Here is a 26,314-nt window from a genome sequence, read left to right as displayed (position 1 = left end):
ATTCATTAAGACACTTGCCCGCCCAATTCCCAAAGGAAAGTTCCGATGTTCATTTTGCCTTGTGTAAATCTGTAGTAATTCCTACAGTAGCAGGTACTCTGAACCACGTTAAGGGCAGCCCCTTACACTTCAGGCACTCAAGAAATCAAGAGACTGATGATTCTACCTGTTTACAGTTAGGAGACTTTAAAGATAAGTTAATAGACAGAAGAAAAGACAGTGAGTCAAACACGAAATTTCCACAGAAGCTGTTAGCTTTGTGCTCTGTTTGGAAAGGTTCCAGCAGTAAAACACTGTAATTTCTGACATCTTCCCATCCAAACATCGCAGCAGAATCGGTGCCTCTTCATGTACTAGACGTCGGATGAAAACCAACCTGAAAGCAGACAGCTTTCATACGCGGTGTTTACGCATTGCTTTATGTACAAACTTCAAACTGTTTTGCATAGTTTTAGGCATGCAGCTCTCACTGAGTTCAAATGAGTTTCACATGACTGAGCCACGATGAGCTGCTGAAAAAATATCCCCCCTGGGTCTTAAGCAAAAACTCATTGTTTAAGTGTTGATTATTATTTTTTCTCCACCAAGACTAATTAAGGTCTTTAAGGAGCACAAGGGAGAAGAAGAAAGAGGACTCGCTCATCCCATGAATTCTTCCATGTGCGTGTGGCTAATATTCAGCTGTGGATGAGGTGCAGTGAAAAGAGAAGTCAGCAGGCAATGTGCAGACACAGATCTAGTCATGAACCTCAAGGTAATCAGTCTGGGTAACGATGCCAGTTCGCTGACAGAGAAATCAGAGTTGAGAAACCATGCAGACATTCATAACGAGGGACAGATCCACCCACGCGAACACCACTAGAAACCAATTTTAGGCAGCCAGATGCTAGCAGACTCTGTGGAAGTATGAACATGCTTCTGCTGTAACAGAAATATATTGCGGGAGCTCCAAACTACCTCTCGTTACCTGTAGATCTAATTCCTCTGCAGGATGAAGCCCACTGGAAAAAAATAATAAAAGAACAAAGGTAGTTCCTCCTTTGGTGCAGTATAAACGGAGACAGATCTGGATTTCTGTACTCCACCAGCTGTAACGATCATGCTGGGTTAGTCCAGCTGAGGTTCTGCTTATGGAATTGTACTCCAGGACGGTAAATCAGCCCTGGAAAAACACAATTTAAGCAAATCTGTAGGTTAGAAATCAGGATCCAACCAACCTTTTTTCCTCCCATGGGGCTGATTTGCATGAGACTGATTTAAAATGCAGGATAATACATGAAGTGCATGAGCAGTTTAAAGGTTTATAAAATACCCTAATGCTTTCAGAACCCAGACAGCTAATTTAGATTTTTGCTGTGGATTAAGTCACAAGCAGTCCAAACTCAGCTTTCCATTAACCCATCTTGATTAGCAAGATCCCAGCTGCCATACGAGGAGGGAGCTCCATCTCAGACCTCCTCATTTGGATTTCGAGGCTAAAGTGCCCTGATTACTGTTCTCCTTTGTGACAGAGGGTCGTTTTAAATGGCTTCACTAATCTGACGGATGGGTTAGATGGGGAGGAAAATCTTCAGTCACATCGGCTTAAGAACCAGCCACCACACTACACATTAATTGAGGTGGTGCACACTCCCACTGAAGCCAAGGCACAGTCTCAGACAGACTTTGAAGGGCTCCATTTCCTCCCTCTGCCTTAGACACAAATGATCATGACACAGGGTAGTGGAACAAGAAAGCCCCCCAAGTACCAACAGAGGTGAGATGACAATAAATGCAGTGCCTGCTTACAGAGTTAATCAGTTCCTCTGCACCTGAGGTAACATTAAATACCGTCCCAGCAGGGTATGCAGTAATTTGTTGAGTAATAATTACAGCTCCCAAACAGGACACAGTGGGAACACTGTTTATCCATCAGCGTGCTACTTGTTTGTACATGTTCATAGGAAAAAGTTTCTTGGTCAGAGGAGGAAATACTCAAGGACAAAAGCTTCAAAGCTTGCTCTGATGCTCTGAGACTAATCCCGAGTTCTACAGATCTGCCTTCACCAATTTCAAAAGACTATGATGCGTCAATATACTTCAGAATATTTTGATGTGGGCTTGACCAGGATCTGGTCAACGTGCCGCAGCTGTTAACAACTGGTGAAGCAGAGGCCGATGTTCATATTTTAAAATATATGACTTTTGGACTAAATAGGAAAATGATTCATACAATTTGGGCACTGTTGTTGACATTGCTTACTTTGAGAGAGAGTTTCCTTTTATTTACGTCGTACTCCATTCTGTTCAGTGTTTCACTTCATGCTTTTTGTTACTAAACACCCCAGTAAGATGAGTGGGCTAATTCATATTTGCTCAAAGCCAGTATTTTAGCCACCTCGGTGGCTGCTGGAGGCATCCAGCTCCAAACCAGCATAAGCCAAGAGCACCGAGCCACAGTCAGCCCCTGGTGCAAGACAGTGCTCCCGAGCTGAACTTGCTTTTGTGAAATGAGCTGTCTCACTGCCTGTGTTGACTTGGGAATTCAACGAGTGATGGAAGCTGGAAATAGCTGCATCTCCCAGAGGTGAGATCTTGTTAAGATGAGAGAGCCTTTTTGGTGAGAACGGTGCACCAGGAAACCTTCCTGTAAAATCCAGCTAGCAAAATCCACACACATATGCATCTGTGTTGGAAATCACCCGCCATCTGCATGGGCTGATGATGATCAGCCTGCAGATGAGGGGTGCTTCAAGCCATCCCAAACCACAGCAGGAGACCAAGCACCTAAAAGGCTCATCCACCCCACCAGTGGGGCATCCTGTTACACTCAGGTCACATTCTTGAGCTTTTCCCACAATTTTTAAGGCTAGGAAGTGTTTTGGAAACTTAAGCTGAGCCCCTGAAGGACAATTTTTGGAGCTAAGCATAAATGCAGCAGGTGTTGAATTTGCTCACTGAAATGCATGATAAAGTCATATATAAGAAATTGCCTGCTCAGACATGTATGTTCCGGGATATTAGTTGGACAAAATCTCACAACCCTGTCCTTTGTCAGGCACCACCTGGGCCTTTCACACTTCCCACTAAAAATAAAATAAGAAAGAAATGACCTGATGGTGGAGAGAGCAAAACGCTATTAGTTTGCAGCTGACTTAGAGAGAACGATCATTCCACAAGGTGCATCTGCTTCTTGTATCAGGAATGGAGAGCTGGCATGGCACAGGATGGAGGTATCTGCCCACACCAGGCAGTGCTTTCATACGAATTCATGATTTAGTACCACTGGTGCCAAGGAGGTGGAGTTCTATATTTAAAAATTATTGCTGAGGACCAAACTTAAATATATTTATCTATATATCCCCAAATACACACTGAACAACCCCCAAACAACCCAATTCTCAATCCAAGCAGTAGCTAGCACCTCCTTCTCTTTCCAGGGCACTAAAGGATTATGGCATGTCATCTGACAATAGCAGAACTTTTGCAGCTGATATAGATGACTTTTGCAGCAGGCATCAGCAGTAGCATTTACTTTCACCAGAGATGAGAGTGGCTTAATAAACTGTGCCTGTGTCAGTGCAGCTTGATACATGTGTACAGCATTAGAGAACAGCAGACAGCACGGGAATTGATGACTCAGGCAGCAGAATGATGGTTATGCTGAAGGAGCAGGACTACGTTTCTCAAGCAGAGGTCGTATCTCCCCAATTATTTACAAGTTTCCGTTCAATTACCTGATTGTTAAAATGTCACTTCTTATGATCCGTTTATACAATTATCAAGCCTGTCCTGTTCTTTTTAATTACGCAGCCAATATTCTGCTAGATATGCTGAAGCTGAAGTATAGACATATGAATCAGGAATAGGCACGATCAGATAAAGAGTATTGTGCTGAGCCCCAAAATTATCAATACTTTGTGTTTTCAGGCAGGAGGAATTATGCGAATGATGTCAAAAATAATTAAAGCTGCTCAGGTTTTTCCAAGGATAAATTGACGAGATGGAGACTTTTTGTTTAGAGAAGATAAAAGGTAAAACTGACATTCCTATTTATTCTGACTGGGAATCCAAGAGCATCTAGGCCTCTAGAACAGCAAGGTGTGTGAAAACTGAGAGGCTGTAGAAATGAAACGAAGTTGGCATAAGGTCCAGAACAGAACAGGAGAGGCACAGGGTGGTGATGACAATTAGCCTGTGCTATTCTTGTAGAAGAGGAATTTAATAAGGCTCAAGCAAGACCTAAATGTCTCAGCATGAAAAACAAAAACAAAAACCACACTGCTAATCTAAATAGTTAAATTGAACAATAAACTCTTTTATTTCAGGACAAAAGTCGGTCATTAAGCAAAGTTAACCTAACAGTTGTTCCCTAGGGAATTTCCTACGCTCTCTTCTGCAGCGTCTGGTATATTGGGCATTATCAGGAAGGTAGTATCTAGTATCAGATTAGATTTACTCAGCTTTAGATATTAGATGTGCCAAATTGGATGAGTTAGCATGCTCCTACAGTATAGGAATTCTTTCCTCATTAAAAAAACAAAAGCAAACAACAACAAAAACTAAGAACAACCAGCTTCTAATCACGCAGTTTTCAAAGTGTCATTAAAAGTAATGAATAAGAGCAATGGGAAAAAAAAATGCCACCAGGATGGATGCACTAAGCGTAAGGGTTTGAGGGCAGTATATCAAAGATGGCTTGACTCATTTCATTCAGTTGTTAATGAGGGACAATCAATAAATGTTCTTCAAATCAAACACCAGAGAGAGACACACATGAGATAAACAAACAGCAGGAAATTGCCTGGAGGGGATGCACCTTTCTTTGTTATTACAGCAGTTGCTAATATCTTGACTTGGACTCAAGGGACTCGTGTAACTGCTGTTTCCTCACTGTGTTGCATACACTTCGTTGAAAATCCAGTCCTAGGCATTCCCAGCTAAAGGGGATCCAAAATAATTCCAACACCAGATGCTGCGATGAATACAAGGATCAGGGTGGATTTTCTGCGTAAGTAAATATTCTGAATTCAAATCAATTAGTTGTCTATCACATAATCATAGCTAGCTATAGGAATCCCCAACTTTTTCAAGAAATACTTCTCCTGCAAGATTCCTCCATTTTTTAGCAGCTCCTTTCCTAATCTGCATGGAGGTTCTGAGCCTACATGCCCCACTGTCCTTCATTGCTTTTGCAAACTTGATATATTGAGCAATTTATATTTTATGAGAACAAAGCAAGCTTGAAAATTCCCTGACTCAGAAGTCGGTTCTCGTTCTTTAAAATATGTAGGAATTACATAGAGATGTTTAGCTAGATATAATCCTTTTCTCTGCTTCTGGATTCAGGGATATTTAAGTGAAAGTCTACAGATTAATCTCCAGCAAAAAATTAAATGACTTTACCAGGTGTCCACAGCAGGGACAGTCTGTAGCTTGTCTGTTATCTCATCTGCTCTCCCCAGCTAAGTATGGTTTGCAGTAGCGAATGCTAAGATGACAGACCTCTTAAAAATTGTAGGTTTCGGGTACTGCTGACAGTGGCATTTGTTATTTGTTGGGTGGCACACCTCCATCTCTGTCAGTGGTTTTAGATGCTGCTAGTGATGCTATTTTTTCTTACGAAATAGAAGACAGGAGCATAAGTATTATTTGCAAGGGTGGGCCAGGGATTTTCATTGAGTTTCCATCACTGGTAATAATTAACAATATATCTTTTTCTTGCCATATTTACTGTTTCCTCCAGATGAAGATACAGGAATGACAGGTAACTAAATATTTGGAGCCACTGCATTGTTCCAAGATAGGGAAATCCCTTGGTGGAAGTGTGCATTAAATGAGGCAGATATCAGGTTTTTGTGAGGTTCTAGGTAGCCTAACATGCTCCCAGAAAGTGGGTTGAGAAGTGGGTCTACAGATACTGCAGCCTGGCAGGAGCATTTGGTAGGCACGTACGGCTGCATGTGCATAGTGGGTGCAGAAGGAGCCTTACGGTTTGTCCTGTTGTATGGCCAGGCTATAATTTAATCCAGAGTGACAGCTGGTGAAGGTCAGAATTTCAAGTTAGCACTTCAAGTCCACAAGCAGCGGCAGCCTATCAGAAAGCTCTCCAGTGCATCTGCTGGGGCTCTGCTGTTTTAATCTATATTTGCAAGCCCCCCACCAGCACACGCTGTGGCTTTGGAAAGCTCCTCCTGAACCTTCTTGTGAAGGGGAACTCAGTCCCTGTCTCTGGAAAGGCGTTTCCCCATTCCTGTCGTGATCCACGGGTTCTGTTTCTCTTAACACTGTAAAATAGGAGTAATCATGGGGAAGCTGAGAAGCAAATAAATGCATTTTTTGGGTAGAAATGGTGCCAAAGGTAACCCCGCACACACACCCTGGGCAGACCCCCAGTACGCAGAGCACACAATTTAAAAATGTCAGGAATCAAAGATCCCTTCTTGTTAGAAAAGAAGTAAAAACCATGCATTTGGGGGCTTTCAGAAAAAAAAAGAAACCTACTAACTCGGCACTGACTGTCATTTAACCTGCAGGCAAAAGTGCCAGGACCTTGTAATTACAAGCACCTGAATTATACTGCAGGTATTGATCCTTGATCCTCCGTTGTGTGGAACGGGAGCGATGTGATGACCCCACTACTCCTGCTCACAGAACAGCTGGAGTTTGACAACAACAGAGAATCAATGTCTGGGTAAACCTGTTTGTTTTTTTCTTCTTTTTCTTTTTTTTTTTTTCTTTTCCCTCTAGTGATAATTCAATTTAGCAGCTATAAAGCAGAAGTTAATTCTTTGCCTGACTGTATTTGGGTTTTCAGAGAGTTGCTGCCCTACTGGTTTCAGAAAATAGCCCTGTCTAAAACTGTTGGAGCACTTTATTCAAAACCACTGATTCCCTCCCATCAGTCTTGAGTGGGCCTCATTGTTAGGAGTCTGTTTAGGGTTTTTCAACTGAAAAATCATATTTCTATTCCAGTTGTCATGGAACAGCCGGTCTGTCTTGGTGGAAAGAGCTGGCATTACATTCTGGAAAAAATGTCCCATAAATGTATTCTTTATTACTAATATCAAAAGCTTGATGCTGCCACGTTTACAGAAGTTGACTGGCTGACATTAATGGAAATTCTCTGTTTGATGAAGGACTGGTACAAAGTAAACAAACAGTAAATAATAATTAAATTATAAAGAAAAGTTCTGAGGATATTGGAGTTTCAAATCTAGGCTCACATCCTGCAATCTGCGTTGGGTGCTTTTCAATTTGGCTCCGTACTGAGCAGCTTGGATGACTGTCGTCTTAAATTGGAACTAATTGCTTTGCTATCTGTGCAGAGGAATCTGTCCATTTATGCTCTCCCGTGGCCTTGCCAAATTCCAAAATGAATTTCTTGAAGCACCGGCTAAGACAGGAGGGGAAGCTGCATGGACGGTCTCTATTTCTCTCTGCAGAGCCAGCACCTGGTGCCAGGGACCCTGCTCTTCGCTGGCCTGTAAGGACACCATAATAACGCTGGCAGACACGCACGGCACATTAGGCAGCAGGGCACCAGTTAGCGGGAGGCTGCAGTCTGAGAATTCAGAGTGCAAGGAAATAAAAGAATCAACTGAGCAGACTGTGAGAGGATGGAAAGAGCCATAGGAATACCTCATTTTTATAAGGTACAACTTAGCTTCGTGCCAGTCTGAGGCTTGATTTAAAGTTGTTAGTACTTGTAGCACAGAAAAACATCAAAAAAAAACACAAAAAAAATCCCCAACCAACCAACCCAACCAACCAACAAAACCTTCTATATTGGACCAGCACAATGCATAAGCAGCAGCCCCAGCTGTGGAAGCGAAATTTTCTCTCTGACTCATTACGAAGTGTTCACTCTGAATATACTAATGCTGGCAAACCGAGTATCATCATTCTAAGATGTTCGTCATCTGATCAGCAGAAAGAAGTACTTTCCCACTGGTGGTAGACAGTGAGATTATCATTATGTAAAGCAATATATTAATCTGTTATTAGGAAATGCTCCTCCAGCACTCACTTTAAGTTATCTCCAACTTTGTGCAAAGACGGATTGAAAGGGAAGGCTCACTCCAAATCAGGTTTTTAATGAATATCATTTAAAACTTTCTGAAGTTAGGAAAGTCCTGAAAGATGTAGTCTCGTTACCAAAACCTCGAACTGGATGACTTCTGTAATGCACTGGGGCATGTGCACGTTGCATTTCACATGAGCACACGGCCAACAAACACATAAGGAGTGGAACCATTGGGGTGAATACGAAATAAATGGAGCTTAATAACAAAAACAAAGGCATACAGATAAGAAGAAATTGGAGGCAGGGAAAAAGTTTGTGTTTTTTTTTCACTTAGTTCTAACTCTGCTGCATAATACTTAGGTTTTATGCACTGCGTAGTCATGAGGTACAGGGAAAGATAATAATAGACCTTACATTCTTATTCCTTAGTAACTCTGAAACTCAGAGGTGTGATTAAAGAGAGGAGTGTATTAGGGCTGGAAAATGTGATGTGGGAACATCTGGAGACAATTGGCAGAGTGTAAAAATAGATTGCATGTCCTAATATATACATTTTTTTTCTGTTTCCAATGTCTGTGAATCTATTCTATCAAGCAGTTTTATAAACTTTTAACAGCAGACTATCAAAACAATGAGTATGACTGTACTTAATCACGTGGCACCTAACACTTTGTAAGGATGAGACTGGAAGAAGTATCCCTTGTCTCAAAATTAGAGCACGTGCTCACCCCTGGCATAGCCAAACCTCTTCTACTCACACACTGCCAGTATGCTGAGCATGTCCCCAGCCTGAACACTGACACCGAGCCGATAAACAACCCCATCTCCCTCTGTCTCTCTGGATACGTGAAAGGTCTCGGTCATGGCATTAACTCTCTGCACAAACGGCACTTGGAAAAACAAGTTTCAGGTTTGGTTTATAAGGGTGATCGCAAAGGGTCAGCAAGAAAGTGTGTTTAACTGCTCTTCACAAAGCAATGTGAACCAGAGGAATAGCGCGGGTCTGAGTTTATTTAACAGGCGATGCTCGGATCAGACTTGAAATCTTTACTTTCTTGGAAAAGTCAACTGCTGTTTTCTTCAAGTGTGCTCGTTCTGAGGAGCCTCCAGGGCATATTTGGGTTCATGCTGAATAAATGGCTCCTTCCCTGCGAAAGCTCACCAACTCTTGAAGCTTTTTCCATCTGAGAACACTTTTGAAGGGGAATTGGCTTCAGTTTAAAAAGAAAACCCACAAGAAGACATTAAGCCATCGCACTACTTTTGGCCACCAGCTCTGCCATGTTTGCAGGCCCCAATCTTTGCGCAGAACATGGGCAAGATGGGGTGCAGGGATGGGGAAACAAGGCAAACTTCATACATGAAGCTGATCTCTCAAGACTGAATGGGACGTGGGCAGTGGAGCCCTTTATTCAGAACCTTTCAGCCCTACTCTGCTATGCTTAAGCCAAGACATCCCTCTCCCCCAGCATGATAACGCCACCAGGCACAGTCAACAAACTGAGCAAATGTGAGGAACCAAGAGGAAACAAAGAGAAACAAACTCTGGGGCCAAAAAAGGGAGGATTGGTACCTTTCCTATAAAACACTCAGTTCTTCCTGCCGTGGAAGAACAGAGTGAAGAGCTGGAGAAGGGAAAAAAAAAAGCCTGAATTCATTCCCTTTCCATTTTTCATTACACTAAATGTTCTCAGTAGAGATTAATGTCTGTTCACGGTCAGGCATTACTTCATCCAAGAAGGAGAACTACCCGGTCATCACTCTGAGAGATGAAAGCAACCTGAGATCAAATCATCACTCCTGCTTTGATCAAGTCATCATCTGAACTAAGTCCAATCAAGGGAAAACAACAACAACCAAAGCAATGTGTTTTGAGGCAAAACCTCAAAACTTGTGTCCCTGTTCACCAAAATCATACAATAAACAGTAATTACACAGGAAAGACAGCTCTTCAGATATTTCTACAACAGGATTCCTACTGTCCAGTTGTGAAACCTCACTCTGACAAAATTTCTGTGCTTGGGATTGAGGCCCATGAGCGAAAAAACCTCCCGCCTAGAAATTGATGCTTGAAGGTGCCCTGAGCAGCCCCAGGTCAGGGCTACCTACACCCTACGTCAAGGCATGGTGATGCTGAGATGCTGCAGCCGGATTGCCCTCTGGTGGCTAGCAGGACGACAGGAGCTGGCACCCCAATTTTGCTCTGCCACTGACTTGCTGAGGGTCTTCAAGTAAGCCTTGGGCCTCTTCCCTGCATAATTTGGCTTCCCACCTGCAAAACAGGTAGAGAAACTAATCGTGCACCTTGTTACGGTGCTCATTGCTACTAATGACAAACATTTAGAGTACACTGAGTGCAGAAGCAGTTAAGGGTGATTCATTTCTGGTCTCACTAACGAGGTACGAGTTGTTCGATTTATCTGCACAAAACACTGAGAGCCTCAGAAGAAGAAATAATGCACAACACCATTATTTTGTAATTTTTTTTTGTAGCTGCATCTGTGTCTGAATTACCACAGATATTTTTGTCTTCGATGCAGCACGAAGTAGCGAGGTTATGATTTTTTTTCTTGTTGCTTTGGTGAGAGAAGCACAGTGTAACTGTGCCAGGGTAACTCGCAAGACCCCAACATTACTACTATTCACAGCCATGCTGAGGGGGCAAAGGTGCATATAATCACATGGCTGGACATTACCATGCCTGCCATCTGCTCCTCCTGCACCTACAGGGAAGTGAACCAGAGGCATCCATCTGTCACTCCACTCGAGTTTCCTCCTTGGGTCAGGCATCATGCTTTGGCTGCAAAATTGGTGTTCTTTAGGGGATCATCTTCCTACAAAGCATCCCGCTCCTGCCAAGTGTCCGCTATTGGTCCCTCTGCCTCATGTGATAATCAACCAGCTTAGATAGCTGTTTGGTATCTAACATTATTGTAAATGGGAAAAAAAAATAAAGAAAATGAAAAAAAAGAAGGGATGAAAACATTAAAATGATTTGGTGGATCAGTTGTCTCTTTGGAATGGGGGGTGGAGGGAACCAGGTCATATTTAACATCAGTATAAATCTAAATGTGATCTACTGAATAGAAATTTTCCCCCTGAAAATTAAACTGTCAGAGCCACCAAGACCAGAACCTGGAGCTGATCACACCAGCTGTGGGCTGACAATGACTAAATTACTGTAATAGCAAAACCAAGCAGTTGTCAAGAAAATAAAATAATAATAAAATAATAATAAAATAATAATAAAATAATAATAAAATGACAATAAATTAAGAGCTACTTGAGCGATCTCAGATGAGTATTCATGCGAGTAGCTGCATGTGAAAAGAACTTGAACAGACTTTCCATACACTGATGTGGAAAACAGAAGGAACGCCCTTAAGATGACGTTTTAATGGATACCTACTAACTTTAAGTTTTCCAAATAAATGTTCTGCAAAATCTATGCATTTGCAATATAGTATGAGTGTTACATTAGCTGCAGTAAAGCTGTGCCAAAAAGATGAGTTTCAGTGGGAGGTGTCCATGCCCATGGCTGGGGGTTGGAACCAGGGGATCTTTAAGGTCCCTTCCAACTCAAACCCCTCTGTATGATCTGATTGTATGATCTGAGCAAGCCCTAACTTGAATTCAAACCTGCTTTGTCTTCACTGTTGTCTGAATCGAAGCAACAAATCCAGAGTTTTTCTGCACTGCAGGCGTGGCCCAAGTTTATAATTATGTATGTCAGAAGGACAAAGCAATGAGTACCTGGACACTGGGGCTTGCTGAATATACACAGTATGCATTGAAGCTAATGGAAAAAGTAGGGATTGAAGCTTGAACACAGTTTTTAGCAACATGAAGCTCAACAGAAGGGCACAAGAAAGCCAGTCACAGCTCATGTAACTAATTGGTCTGTATCTATCATACTTGTCTGTACCATTTCTGTATTTTACTAATATAATATGTGAGGTAAATACATAAAGTAAAATACTGTAATTTATTTCAATGGAGCTTTAATGACTTAAAGCTAATCATGCACTTATATATTTCTGTGAATCCAATTCAGTGAATTAAAACAGCATCAGTGGAGCAACTCTGGACTTCCTCTTTTAGAAGCATAGGTAGTATTTAATCTTTAGACCCCATAAAAACATTAATAAAAAACTACTTTCATTTGTTGCTTACAGCAGTGAAACACTTTGGCATCCAGCAGCTCACAGACTGGAAGATAAAAGTTCAGAAAGAAACCTGCAGTTGTTATGCAGAGCACCAGAGATCCCAAGGTTTCCCTTTGGTGAGAACTTTCTTCTTGTTACAGACTAAATTCACCATGATTCATGTTCTTGCATCCTCTGTTCAGTTGTGTGACATATTTCCTAAACAACACTAAAAGTTGACCATTTCCAATGCTTTCACGTTCCCATTAAATATACTTTTAGTTTGTTGACTGACCTGTAAATACCGAGCTTCCTCTTTACCAAAGCATGCTAACGAATTCTACGTCTGTTCTAATGATAATTTTCAGAGAAGAGAAGTTCAGAAACATTTTTTTTTCCTTCCTCGAATATTCTGGATTTGTTTTTTTGAGATGTAGCTTTCATTCACTCTTTCAGGCTAAGCACTGAATTTGGTGACTGCAAGCACAGCACAGTGGAAGGGACAGATCGCTTTTTGAGGGGGAGCAGCCTGGGTTGCCTACCGAAACTTTGCAGCATTCTCCTCACAGTCTGATTAATTCTTGTTCAAATGCTATTAAATAAAATTAAAGGAATGAAAACTGCAGGTGCTCTGTCATTGCCAGCAGTGTTTTAGAGTATTGCAATCTGAATATACATTAAAAACAGCCTAAGGGTGCTTTTAGCATAGTCGCTTAGAACTTAGCAAAGCTCCTTTAAAAAAGAGAGCCATTAATCCCCTCCATCACAAGAACTGGCTATAGAGAGGAGCCATCACAAATACAATTCAGTTCAAAGCTGAATAAATAGCCAGAAGGCTGCTGATGGGAATATTGTAGAAGCACAGCAGTCAGACATAGATTTCCAAGGTCTCTTTCTTTACATCATCTCCAAAGTGTGCCATGGAGCACTCTCTGGGGGTGAAGACGCAACACAGGTAGAGGCTCCTGGGCTGGAACCAGTAACACTGAAATAACACGGCCCTAACAAGCAGGCAGACCAAACTGCAAATTCGCTGATGACTCTTTCCACGTTGTGCTCCTTGCTGCTGCTCATGGACATCTGAATGAGTTATGAGCAAAGCTACACATCTTCTTTTTTCCAGTTGAACAATCCTACCACGTTCCCGTGTCAATCAGCAGTGTCAAGGTCCTCTACGAATGAAAATGGGGATGAAGATGGGGAACAAGGCACAAGATTGATGCAGTTCATATGCAAACTTGCCTTGGAGGCAATATCTTAAAAATCTACGATGCCTGATGAATGCACCATAGGGTAGTAAATATGCTTAATGCACGTGTGGCAGACAGGCTGGAATTCTCTTATGCCAAACAATGGACAAATGGTTAAAGTACTAAATAAAAATAAATTAATATTTTAAAATGCTGGAATGTGTGGCAAATTCAGTAAACTATGAGGTAGCTGTTTCCCTCTAGATAAATACAGTTCCCAATCTTTAACTCTTACAGTTTAATAGAAACAAAAAAGCCTCAGATCTGTCATGAAAATACATCATTGATAAGTGATAAGAAACAATATGAATGGTATCAGTGATATCATCTAACGCAGATGATGATTTTATATATAAAAACTGTAAAAGAAGTGCTTATGACTGGTGATTTATTTCTTCGTTAAAACACTTGTCCTTCAAACGAAACCCTGTAATTCACTGAAATTAACAGGGTCTTAAAATTGGAATATGCATTGTAAATTAATGCCTTTTTGAGCTTATATAATGTCAAGCACAATGTTATTGGCATCCTACCTTTCCTGTGCGAAAAATACTGCATGCTGCACTAATACATATTGGCTTACTTAGAAAAGCAAAGCTAAGAATGTAAATCTCTAAAGCCCATTTACCAGAGGCTCTCACAATATCCTGCCGTAACTCAATCCAGAACTGCCACAGTTCTACATTTTCCAAACCTGAGAAGCTCTCAGTTCAGTGTCTAGTGCATTTCAGGGCTGTCAGACTGAAACCACTGCAGCTAATAACTTTATAAAGGGAAAACCTTCTCACTGCCAAATTCATGACTGTTTCCTACTCTTGCACAGATGCATTGTACAAAATGCGTTTTGCTTTGTCGTGAATGAAAAAGCAGCCACAGACGACAAGTCTCACAGAACGACTTCATCTTCTTTCTTACTACAGATTGGACGTGCAGGGAACAACACTGATTTGAGACAATCTTCTTGACCCTTGCTGGCTGTGTTACCCATGCCTGCTCCTCTCTTCTCCTCCTTCAGTGGTAGAGTTTTGGATGGGCTTTCCAGCTGCGTTTTGGAAAGGGCACCCAAAAATGCTGCTCTAAGAAATTCTACATGTGGGTCCTCCTTGGTGGCTGTAAAGAAGTTACTTCTGTTAATAGCTCATCTGTGGCTGTAGTTCCTAAGAAACAAACAAACAAAAAAAAACAGACCTGCATACTGCATAGGAGTCAAACACCAGCGTGGTCATCTAGCGGCTGGTGTGAAGAGCTGCCTGGCATCATGAAGCAGAGAGGAGAACTAATCCTCACTGGTCCCATGACTGAGAAAACTACAGAAGCTGAGGAGCCTCTCCTAGCATGGTTCTCTTGTTATCTCTGACTGTAAAAAATAATAATAAAAAAAGTCCTTGATTCCCTCCTCTACCAAATACATTATTTTTACATTATTTTTTTGCTTCCCTCTTTGCACAAGAACTGGTGGATCCAGGTGAAAAGCAGGGTACTGAACATGAAACAATCTTTTTTCGCTTGCTTTTCTCCATCTGTTTTTTCTACAAAGTACACCTATGATGGAAGCTTCCAAAACGAGAAGATAGTGCCACAGGCAAAATCAAAATAGGTGATTTTCCCCCTTTTGTTTTTCAGAAGTCTCTTCTATAGAGGATTCCCTTGCTGGCTGCCAGGGGCTCTTGGCAGCAGAAAGGCTGACTGAGTTTTGTTACAAAATGTCATTCTTAAAAGTCTTTTTATTAATATTTTTCCCAGATTTATTTGTTACAGCAGCAAAAGATTTACTGCAAGTTCTAGAGTTATGTTTGGAGTGTTCATAATCCACGAACGTGAAGGATGTTGAAACTATGCAAAAATGTATTCCTTCCCAAAGTAACATTAATAATACATTTGCAGATATTGAGACCCGCTCTATACTAGTTGAGATAGAGTATGGGTGTAATGTATTCCCAAGCACTGTGGATAAATCACCTCTATAAATTCTTCATGCTATGCTGTAATCTCCAAAAGCTCTCTGACTAGTAAAAATCAGCCTGGCTGAGCAGTCTGGGATTCTTCTCACTATCTTATTATTCATCTGCCAGTGTGCGGTGGTTTTACCCTGCTGGGCAGCTGAGCTCCATTACAACTGCTCTCTCACTCCCCCTCCTCAAAGGAAGAGGGGGAGAAAACATGATGGAAGGGGCTCAGGGGTTGAGATAAGGACGGGGAGATCGCTCACCAATTACTGTCATGGGTAAACCATTTATTGCCCATTACTAACAGACTAGAACACAGAAACTAAAACCAAATTAAAACCACCTTCCCCTCATCCACCATCTCCTACCTCCTCACCCCAAGCTGTGCAGGGAAATGGGAAATGGGGCTGTGGTCAGTCCCTAATGCTTCATCTTCCCTCATGGTCACTCTGTCCCTGCTCCCCATGGGGTCCCTCCCACGGGATGCCGTCCTTCCCGAAACTGAGCCTGCAGGGGCTGCCCACAGGCAGCAGCTCTCCAAGCACTGCTCCCACACGGCTCCGTCCCACGGGGTCCATCCCCCAGGAGCAAACTGCTCCAGCACGGGCCCCCCATTGGCAGCAGCTCCCCCCAGACCTCTGCTCCTGCGTGGGCTCCTCTCCACGGGCTGCAGCTCCAGCCCGGGGCCTGCTCCTGCGGGGGCTCTCCATGGGCCGCAGCCTCCTCCAGGCCACATCCACCTGCTCCATCGGGGGCTCCTCCACCCAGCGTGGAGATCTGCTCCATGTGGGACCCATGGGCTGCAGAGGGACAGCCTGCTCTGATCTGACATGGGGCAGATGCTGGGCTTGCCACCCTGCAGCCCCCTGCTACCAAGCCCTTGCCACGTAAACCCAACACACAGTGACACCTGAGGTCAAAACAGACAATGTCTTTACACATCTGGCACTACACAACTTTACTTCAGCAAAGTCTTAATTCTTTTTTAAAAACACTAACACAAACCTGCATACCTCTCTTAACCCTCCCCTCCCCCTGTGCATATCAGATCACTCTTGAAAATGTACTTGTTTGTGCTTTGCTTCTCATGATAGGGCATAGTAAGTCAAAGCTTTTCAGTATTTTCTGCTTGGTCTCCTTAGTTATAAAAGTATCTGGCATAAAAGGCAGATGTGTATTTCCACTTGTCGCAATATTCACCTCCATGCTTTCCCAGAAGCAACTGTAAACGTGCAATCACAGTAAAATAGTTGTTAACACCTCCGACTTAGTTCTTCCAAAATCATATGTGAAATGGCCATACTGCACACCAGTCCTTTCTTAATGGTGATAAGCATCATATTCTACTCACAACTAACCTTCGGAGGAATATACCTCTATAAGCTCATGCATTGCTTTAAAAATCAACTGTAAATACCACTTTGAAGATTTTAGTACCTAGGCAAGCCCGATGCTTGGGTAAAGTTTCATTCCTTTGTGAATAATGCTTCCCAGAGCAAACACGCAGAAGCACATCCTTTCTGCTAGACCATGGGCTAGGTAACATAGCACTCCTATCCACATAGTCACTGAACAGGAACAGAAGCTCTTGTCACAGCCAGTGACAATATGCCTCCAGTCCAAAATGCAGGACATACGATAAGCAGTTTGGAGATGCATCAGGACCATGTGTGATCTCCTTTCCCCCATGGATACAAAGCTTGAATCCTCTCAATCCACAGGACAAAACAGGTTTTTCACTTGTCCATGCCACGGTGAAAAACATCACCTCTGCTGGACTGTGAAGTGCTGAGGACTGAGATTTCCCGGTCTCCCCTAAGTCAAGAGATGGCGAGTGCAAGAGGGACTCTGTCCTAGCTTCACTGCATTGTCTGAAAAACAAGTGCAACTTGCGAATTAATTTGAGAGTAACATGTCTCTGCTCCATAAATCTCACGTTTATGATTACATGTGTTAGGATAGGTGTTGGTAACATCATAATCAAACACCACCTGATTTCCAGATGAGCATTTGGATTCATTAATTCATTTGGATTCACGTCTCATCCACTGACATTTTGACAGGAGACACCTGAGGGTGCAGAGAATGTTCCCTGTAGGGGACAACCCTTTGAGGACTAAACACAGGATTATTCAACCAGAAAATTTAATTTTAAAAGATAAATACTAGGAGGCAGATTTCTTTTTTTCATTCATTTTTCACACTTCCTGTAATAATCCAAATACTTCTAAAAATAAAACCAGAAGGATCGCATATCCAGTGCCTGTTAATAGAAAAATAATTGGCTTAAATGAGGCACATGCTCAAAAGCACAAAATAAATGGCCCAACAATTCTTTGGGGAGTTACGGTATTTTTAGCCATATGGTATTTCTTATTAATTGTTATAAATACTAAGAGCCAACTATATGCTCAGCACTGTACAACACCTCCACATCCTGTCAAATCTTAACCCAAAATGCTTGCAGTTCAAAAGATTAAGACATGTAGGAACAAGGGATACTGAGAAATGTAGTGACAAAAACAACAGCCCAGGTGCTCCTCAGTATTAGATGGTGAATTAGTCCCTGCTCCTTGCAGCTGCATCTGGATCATCTCTCATCGGGGAATTACAAAATGGACTCTTTCTCCCCCACAGTCAGCAAAAGGAAAGAAGGAAGAAAAAGGGAGCATATTTAGGGGCTTAACAACACACACCAGCTCTACAACATATTTTGGGCCTTTAGCGATTTATGATAATTGAAAGTAACCCTCAAGCTGTTCTTCTTTGTGTGATGAGGCTGCTCTGGAGCACAGCCAGCCCGGAGTCCAGAGCTGCATAAACTCCCACGCTGAACTGTGCCATGCAGCTCTAGGTCACAGCACAGCCTGTGGAACAATGCTAAAAAATTTGATATAGCAGTGAAAAGCACTGTAGGAAAGACACGTTGCTCTGGTAGCAGTGAAGCACAGGCAGCTGGATGTTCTGGTTTGAGCTTGGTGCTACAGCATCCCCGCAGCTCTCCCTGCTGCCTATTTTATATGAGGCCACATGCAGGAAACGGTGACCTTCTCAGGGCTGTGAAGAACCACATGAAGTCACAAAATGGCATCATTATCTTCTGCAAGACAGAAGGATATTTTCTAGCCTGGAAAACACCGATGAAGACAGGTGCCTTGTAATCCAGAGGAGAAGCTCAGTGGCCTGGACGGTTAAGAGATGGTCCCAGTAATGATACAGACCAAGACGAGTGCCTCAGAAAAACCTTTGATTTCTGAAACATTCCTGAAAAAAGAGTGAGTCAAGTCTATGTGCACTGCATACCTCTCACTCTGTTTTTTTTCTGGCTCTGTAAACTACAAGGAGAGAGGACCTTCCTTTTTCCTGCTGTAGCCCTTCCTTGGAAGATGTACACCAAGCACTCTCTGCCTTGTGATGCCTCCTGTCCAGCAGTCTCTACCTCAGATTTCTATCTGATTCCCTATCAGCAACATCTACGCTTTGTGGCTACTCTGCCAGTAATAGTCCCAGTCATAAATGTCCCAAGGGTCAGGAAAGATGCACTACAAATACACTCAGCCAAGGCCCAGGGACCTGTTTCCCTCTCTTTTAGATGTTATCCTTTCTTGCAAATGATCTCACTCCCTAAGAGACTACTCTGCTTGAAAAAAAGCTGCCAGTGTCCACTCCTATTAAGCCACTGCAACTACTCCATTTCTGTGCATCCTCCTTGTCCACTCCTGGGAATCACTCGGCACTTTCTCCATCCCTAAGCACCAAGTCTTCTTTCCCCCTGTCTGGCAGAGCTGCCCCCGTCTCTCTCCAGTGCAGGCTTCATCCTCAATAACCGTCAGTGCACTTCTGTGCAGAGCAGGCTGTAATGTGATTAACTTTATGCTTCACAACCTCAGTGTAAGAAGTAGGTCCCGGGGTAGGGATTTGACATGAAGCTCTCAGGCACGTACAGGGCCTCGGTCAGAAAAACAGCTCTTCCTTCCTGAAATGGCAGAATAATACGGCTCTGAACTACACGAAATGGCCAATTGCTCGAAGGAAACAACGCTGCCAAACCTGAGCACTACTGAAGGGAAAGACATGAAACAGGAGATAATTGCTCCATTCTACCTCCAAGACAAGGCCAAAAGATCACAGGGTTTGCAACCATTTCTTTCTCTCGGTGTGCTGCGCTTTAAGGCTCTGAATTAACTCTCTCAATACAAACACGAGTGGTTTGCCTTGCAAGCATATACTTACCATTGTCCATTTATCAGGTACTTGCATTGTTTGCTGTCTTCACTTTCTCTTCTCCCTGACATCTTAATTGTAGTGTCTGCATGTTAATTGTTAATGCCCTCAGCAATGAGAAGCTGTGATATTACAATGAATTCGCAGCCTCTACAGGAGAGAGTGCTATCTAATGCTTTAGAACATACTGCAAAACCATCGTTATCCTCATGGGATGCTACCTTCAAGAAGCAGTGCCTTTTTCAAATCATAAAGAATTAGAAACTTCATGCTAAAGAACTGAGAGATTCTTGTGGGCTGGCTGCAAGGGAATTCCTGCAGCAGCAGAGTCCTGGGACCTACAAAAAGGGCTTCCAAGCTGGTCAGAAATTGTGCTGTTTTCCATGCAGTTTACACAAAAGCACTGCCAGTAATTTGCTACCACTATAAATGTGCACTTGATTCAGTGTCCCTGTTTTAATTTTCCTTTGTAATTCTTGGTCTTGCAAAGCACTGATTATTATTCATCAGCTCTGAGGCAGAAGACGTGTCAGGCTTTGCACAGTATTACACAGTTTTGAAACAAAGTCTGCTCCCTTACATTAGAAGAAAGGGGATCAGATTTTCCAAAGCGTCTTGGCACTCCATGTCAAAGCCACATGCCTACTGCAGTTCTTAAAGGCACCTGCAAGAGTTTCACACTTAACTGCCATTAAAATAAAAAGCAGATTAACGTCTGGTTAGTCTGCTTAGGTACTTAGGGAAACTCGTTGATTTCTCAACTGAGTTATTAAGCATTTGCTGATTTGGAAAACCCAGCCCCAAAATCTTGCCTTTTTCCCTGAATATGACAGGAGCCAGGTTTCAAGTGAGAAGAGTAGCTTGGAGAACCACATAATCATCCCTGTACAAAAGAAAAGCTCAGTGATGGGAAAGCTGGTACAGCTACACAGCAGTGCTCTTTCCGCAAGTGTTTGTTGCAGGTGGAGTTTTGAAGTCTTTCATTGAGTTGAATGGGCTTAAATTTTGACATGAACTCAAGCTCTTTGTCGAGCTACTGTGGAATTGGATAGGACATTTGTATATTTACTGTTTAGAGATGTGACTGGGATAATACCCGTCACATGAGGCGATACTCTTTGGATGACACTTGGTTTTATATATGCTTCTTATGCTTCTTCTGAATTATTTACACCGTCTATAATGGACATACACAGGTGATCAATGCTAGCAAAACCTCTGCAGTTAGAACTTCTTTGTCAAAAAGTGCCTAGGGGTGGGTGTAGGGGGAAGCGTTCAAAGGCTTTGCAAAAAGTTGAAGACATTTCTAACCTATAAGACTTGCAGACCCTAAAGTCAGCAGTATAAATCTCCCTGTATTACTGATAGCAGTACAACGTGTCCATGTGCCTGGCAGTTCACACATAAGGGAATATCAGATAGCAATGTTTATTAAGTATCTAACAGTTAGTCATTTTTCTGTCCTTGCAGGAACGCTGTCACAGGCACTGGATTATTCATGGACACTAGACAGCAGTGTGTGTGCTGCCATAAAAATCGCTGTATGTCAAATTATTGGAACGCAGTCCAACAGAGATTCAAGCGTATGGCTAGTGCTGCCATAGGAGCAGAGCTTGCTAAGAGCTCAATTTCCATATTTAACTGCATTTGCTGGGTTAGGGCTTGATTACATTGTCAGAAACATACCGATGTCTCCTAGGCACACAGAGCAAGGAAAGAAGGCTTTGGTGAAGGAACAAAGTGTTTGACAGGATGTTTTTGGTTTATAACGCAACATAAAGCAAAGCTGGAGACATGGAAGCCAGGAAGAAAATCGCAATCCTGCTAAAGTCAACGGGAGTTTTGCCACTGAACTCAACAGGACCGCTATTTCATGGTCACTAGGCTCCTGTCAGTGTATCAGTAACAATTCCTCCTCCACCTGACTTGATGCTGAGTCTCAGAGACACACATGTTATATTACACAAGCTGCTGAGTCTTTGTTCCTAAAGTTTCATTTCTGTTAGAGATGGATGAATAGACTTTTGAAAAGGAAAATAGGGAAAAGTCAAATTTTTACTCCCGTCTATTCACTTTTCCTCTAAAATCTCTCTGAAGGCTAGAGGCAAACAATATTGGATCTAAAATAAAAGATTAGACAGGCACATTGTGTTATAATGGGGATTGCTCCAGGTCCAAAACACAAATAATTCACAACACAGGATGGAGAGAATATTATGGATTAATTTTTGATCTATCAGATAATCTCTTTACCAAGAGTGAAAGGAATTTTAAAACCAAACCCTTGCAGCGTTTTCCAGTTTGGGTAAACAACCACATTTATGCAAATGTATTTAATATCTCGGTTTTCTAGCATAATGGTCATAGATGTTGTTACTAGGATGTCCCACTACCAGCCTGAATGCTTGACGCATACAAACACTGGGAAGTTATGCGTGTTCTCATTAATTTTCAAAAATCTACAGGGTTCTAACACAAACAGTGCCAGTATAAGCATATAAATGAAGGTACTTAATGCCAAGAACATAATCAGACTATCAAATGGTATGTGCGAAAGCATGAATTGCTTGTCTGCCAATAGAATGAGCAAACATAACAACCTCGCTGTCTGCTGGCTTTTTATTCCAAATTCAGTGTCAAGGACTTAAGCCATGACCTGAAATTCTATAGCCCCAGGCCTGCTCCATATTTTTCTCTGTTTCGCCAAACCTGCAAGAGCAGTGAAGGAGCTCTCACAATATGTTAGTTGCTCAGGAGGGTCCCTGTGCCCTAAATTTGTCTCTGCTCTTAGCAGAACAATGCAGAACATGCCCCCCACCCTGTCAAACTCTTTATTGAGCTTGTGCACTCTGTGAAATGCTACCCAAACGTTATGTATTTAAGGACACGACTGTTGATGGAACCAGCAAATTTAAAATAAATATTGCAGACTGCTCTTGGGAACAATCTCAGGTTTAGAATAACAAGAGCCATAGGATTCAAAGAGCTGTGCTTATCCAGCCAGTGAGCAGGGACATGTTCTCTTGTGCGTGTGCAGCAGAAATCTCACCAGAGGGCACATCAAGGACGCTGGAGCCTGTATCTGATAAGAAAATGTATATTCAATTAAACTTCTTTATAAGCTATGCCAGTTTGCTTTTAAAGCCCTCTTTAACAGAGAGCTCTGCTTTTCCAGGAAAGGATCACAGAAGGGAAATGGAAAGCAGCAGCTTCTTTCAAGAAGGCAAAGTTTCTGTTAAGAAACTGAAGCAACAATCTGGGACTGAACTGTGGGAAAAGCAGGCGTAGATTTCCTGCTTGCTGTGTGCTGCCTGGTGGGCAGCCTGTTACCAAGCCACGTGACTCACAAATACAAATGCTGCAACCCAGCGAGTATCCCAAAAAGCTTTGTACATGAAACACTGCATACCCAGAGGCTGTTTACCTTTCTAATTTTTAAGCAAAACAGATGGACTCTTTGCTAGATAACCACTCCCCCGCTGTTCTCTTTGCTGAAGCTATCACCTACCAGTCTAACAGAGCACACCGAAAATGGCAGTTTCTTTCCTTTCTGCAAGTTCCAAGAATGATCGAAAGAGACTCTCTCCCAACGTGCATCAAGCGATCCCGCTACCTTAAAGCATACGTCAGCCGTATGTTCCTATCACATGGATTAATTATACATGGCTCGTGCAAACTGAGAGAGCTATGTCAAAGCAGGCAGGCTCATTTACGCTGAGGACACAGTACCCAGAATACCTACGGTTTGATGGGAGCTTTTGAAATCATCTAGATGACCCCCGTCTCCCCTGAGAGATGTTTTTTTTTTTTTTCCATTAGGTGCTTCAGTGGCAGAGTGTCTCCAATCCTCCTGACCATCCTGTTCTAGCATTTCAGGGCCCTAACCTGAGACAGCATTTCGGCCTGATGTCTAATGACAAGTTCCCTGCTGCTTTATAAATCCATTTCTTCATGCCTTATCTACTATGGGCACAGAACAGGCTATTCCCCTGCTTCTGGCTATCGTCTTTTTTGTACTGTTGCCATGCCTCCCTGCTTGCTCACGAGCACCGGTGCATACCATCTTAGTGAAGCTACGTAATTGTTCACAGCCACTGCTCGGCAATAGAAACAGGAGCTGGTGGGTGCTGGGTCCTATCAGAGGCAGTAGCCATTAGGGACAATGGTGCTCAGCACCTCGCAGAAGCCACTGAGAACTGGGTGTTCTCTTAAACAGGAATTTAACAAACTCATGTAGCTTCTCAAATATTTATGGAAAGGGGGATATACCCCTGGAATAGTGTCAGACGTGCATGGAGCACCAGCTCGTGCTTACCCTTTTTACAGCGTGAACTTCACTGCAAGAGACTTAACAAAACACGCTCAGGCTGCCAGGAGGAAGGCGAGCTGCATCCACAGCAAGAGGACACAAGATTTGTGACAGCGTGTGGCGTAAGGCACAGCCACTCTCTGCCATTTTTGCTCGGTTTGCTACTGAGAGCTGTGCGTCTGCACATGGGAGGCGCTTTCTGCTGATATTACCGGGCATCGTGCCAGGCCTCAATGATGAAAGAGTGATGCTGGGGAACGCACTAAGTGATAATGGCATGAAGAAACACTCAGACTGGCATTCATTTCCAGATGCTATGGTGACAGGTCCTCATACAGACGCCGGTGCTGTAAGTAAACAGAAAATAAAAGTCGCTCCATTTTTCAGGAAAATAAATGTCTGAAGAAGAAAGTCTCATACACAGCTCGCGTGCCAAGGGCTCTACCAGTTACCTTTCGCCACATTTTCCCTAGTTTATATGCAACTTGGATCCTCTCCGTGAGCAGTGCATGCATGGTAAATTATAATGTGCATGTTTTATTACAGAAAATGCAGACATATTGTGGCTCATGCTGTAGGGCTTAAATCATCACATTAGGTCTTTATAAAAAATGGAGATCGCTCAGCCTCATGGGAAAGGCATTTGCATCTTCATCATTACAGAGGCAACAAACTTCATCCATAAAGATGTGCCTAGAACAAATGGCAGCAAATTGTGGACACATGTTTTGCTTTAATTGGTCCTCATCAACTCCATCTAGCTAGTGACTTCAAAGAGCTCTCACTAAGAAACCCCTTCCAAAATTTTTGGTTTAATCTTTTTATGTTCTTTTTTAAACGTCTCGGAGATTTCAGATTAAATAGAATCTTTGAAGATACAGTTTGAAAGCAGCGCTTCTTTACAGTTCTATCACATGTTTAATTACTTATTCATAAATTATGAATGGCTAGAGGTAAAGCAGCGTTGCCCAGAGCCCCTGTCCTGGGCCAAATGTGGTATTGCAATTTTTACAAAGTCTATCTCTTGACAACTGGGATCAGAGTCAAGCCAGCTACAACCATATTCAAAAGAGCAGCTGCTGCTAGTGCCATTTTCACATACTATTCTTGATAAGCATAAATGGATGGAATATGCTCTTTTTGGAAAGCACAGCAGAGGAATATGGATGGCAATAGACTGATTACATAACTCATCTGAAATTCACCAAACAGACAGATGCTACATTTAGTCTCTCAAATTCTTATTTAGAGATGGGCCTGATTCCTTAAAAAATACAGCTCACATTTCCTACCGGTGTATAAAACAGAAGAGTAAGCTTTTTCTTCTAACCCCCAAACCAAGCAGTCCTCACAAGAATGAGGGTCCCACTGTCTCAGACTCTGTACAGACACACAGCTGAACACAGTGCAAATGAACAGAGGTGAAAATGAATGCACAGAAGGGTGTAGCCACTACTGGCCCAGTGGCACAGCTGGGACTCAACAAAGGCATGACAAGTATCATAGCAGTGCACCAGGTTTGGGATGAAACTACTTCTTACCTGTCTTGCCTCTCCAGCTGATCACCAGTTGTACAAAATCCACCAACACTTTATTCAAGACATCCCAGTTTTTGACTCATAAGAGTACATACACAGGGCACCTCTCTCTGTAAACCTAAGCCTCAGTTAACCACTCATAACATACCAGACAAGATGAAAATCCTGCTACATCAGAGAGGCAGCACCACAGACCCAACTGCTGCAGTTGCAGGTAAGGAAGGTGTAGGACATCAGTGAATCAGGCCAAAATAAAACATATTCCTTTGACGCTTTTCTTGATATTTTTTTTTTGGTAAATTAGAATAGCAAAAACAACCAGTCTAGCAAAACAAAAAAATCTCATGCTTTATACCCTGATGGCAACGAGTAAAACAAAGTTATTAAATAGATTTTTGTAAGTATTTTTGTAAATACTTGTTAGATTAATTTTCACATACACACCCCAAAAACACAATATTCCTTGCATTGTTCATCCTGTGAATATTAAGCATGTTTTTGTGGTTTCTGTCTAGCTTGGAACAGAAAAAGAGAAATCTATAAATAACTGCGTAATATAATATGCACATTGAAGTGAGAAGTTCTGCTGAAGAGGCAACATAAACTTTTAAAGAAAGATTCTTACTGTAAACTGGCAATTTCCTTTGCAAAACATACAATGAAGATAGTACAGTTATATTTTGTCTTTTCTCATTTTGCTTACCCTCCAAAATTTTGAAGAAAAAGTTACAAATTATGATGTTTGCACTAAAAATATCAGTCTACAGAAATGTAAATACTATCTAACACCTAAAATCTTGCTTTATGCCTGTGGATAGGGCAAAGAGCCCTTATCTGCACAACCTAAATTCACCTTCTTGGGAGTCTTTTTGCTGGACTTCCATATTGCATAAACTC

At 42.3% G+C, this 26,314-nt stretch overlaps 1 protein-coding gene across 4 annotated transcripts in view; it reads right to left on the bottom strand.

Annotated features, from left to right (window-relative positions):
• TMEM108 (transmembrane protein 108) overlaps positions 1-26,314 on the bottom strand; it is a 145,840-nt gene that overhangs the window by 46,398 nt on the left and 73,128 nt on the right. The gene's annotated exons all lie outside the window — the stretch shown is intronic.

This window comes from Anas acuta, chromosome 2, assembly GCF_963932015.1.
Source record: "Anas acuta chromosome 2, bAnaAcu1.1, whole genome shotgun sequence".
Classification (NCBI taxonomy): Eukaryota; Metazoa; Chordata; class Aves; order Anseriformes; family Anatidae; genus Anas; species Anas acuta.
The sequence above is the reverse complement of the archived record's forward strand: the minus strand, read 5'-3'. Positions and strand labels throughout refer to the sequence as shown.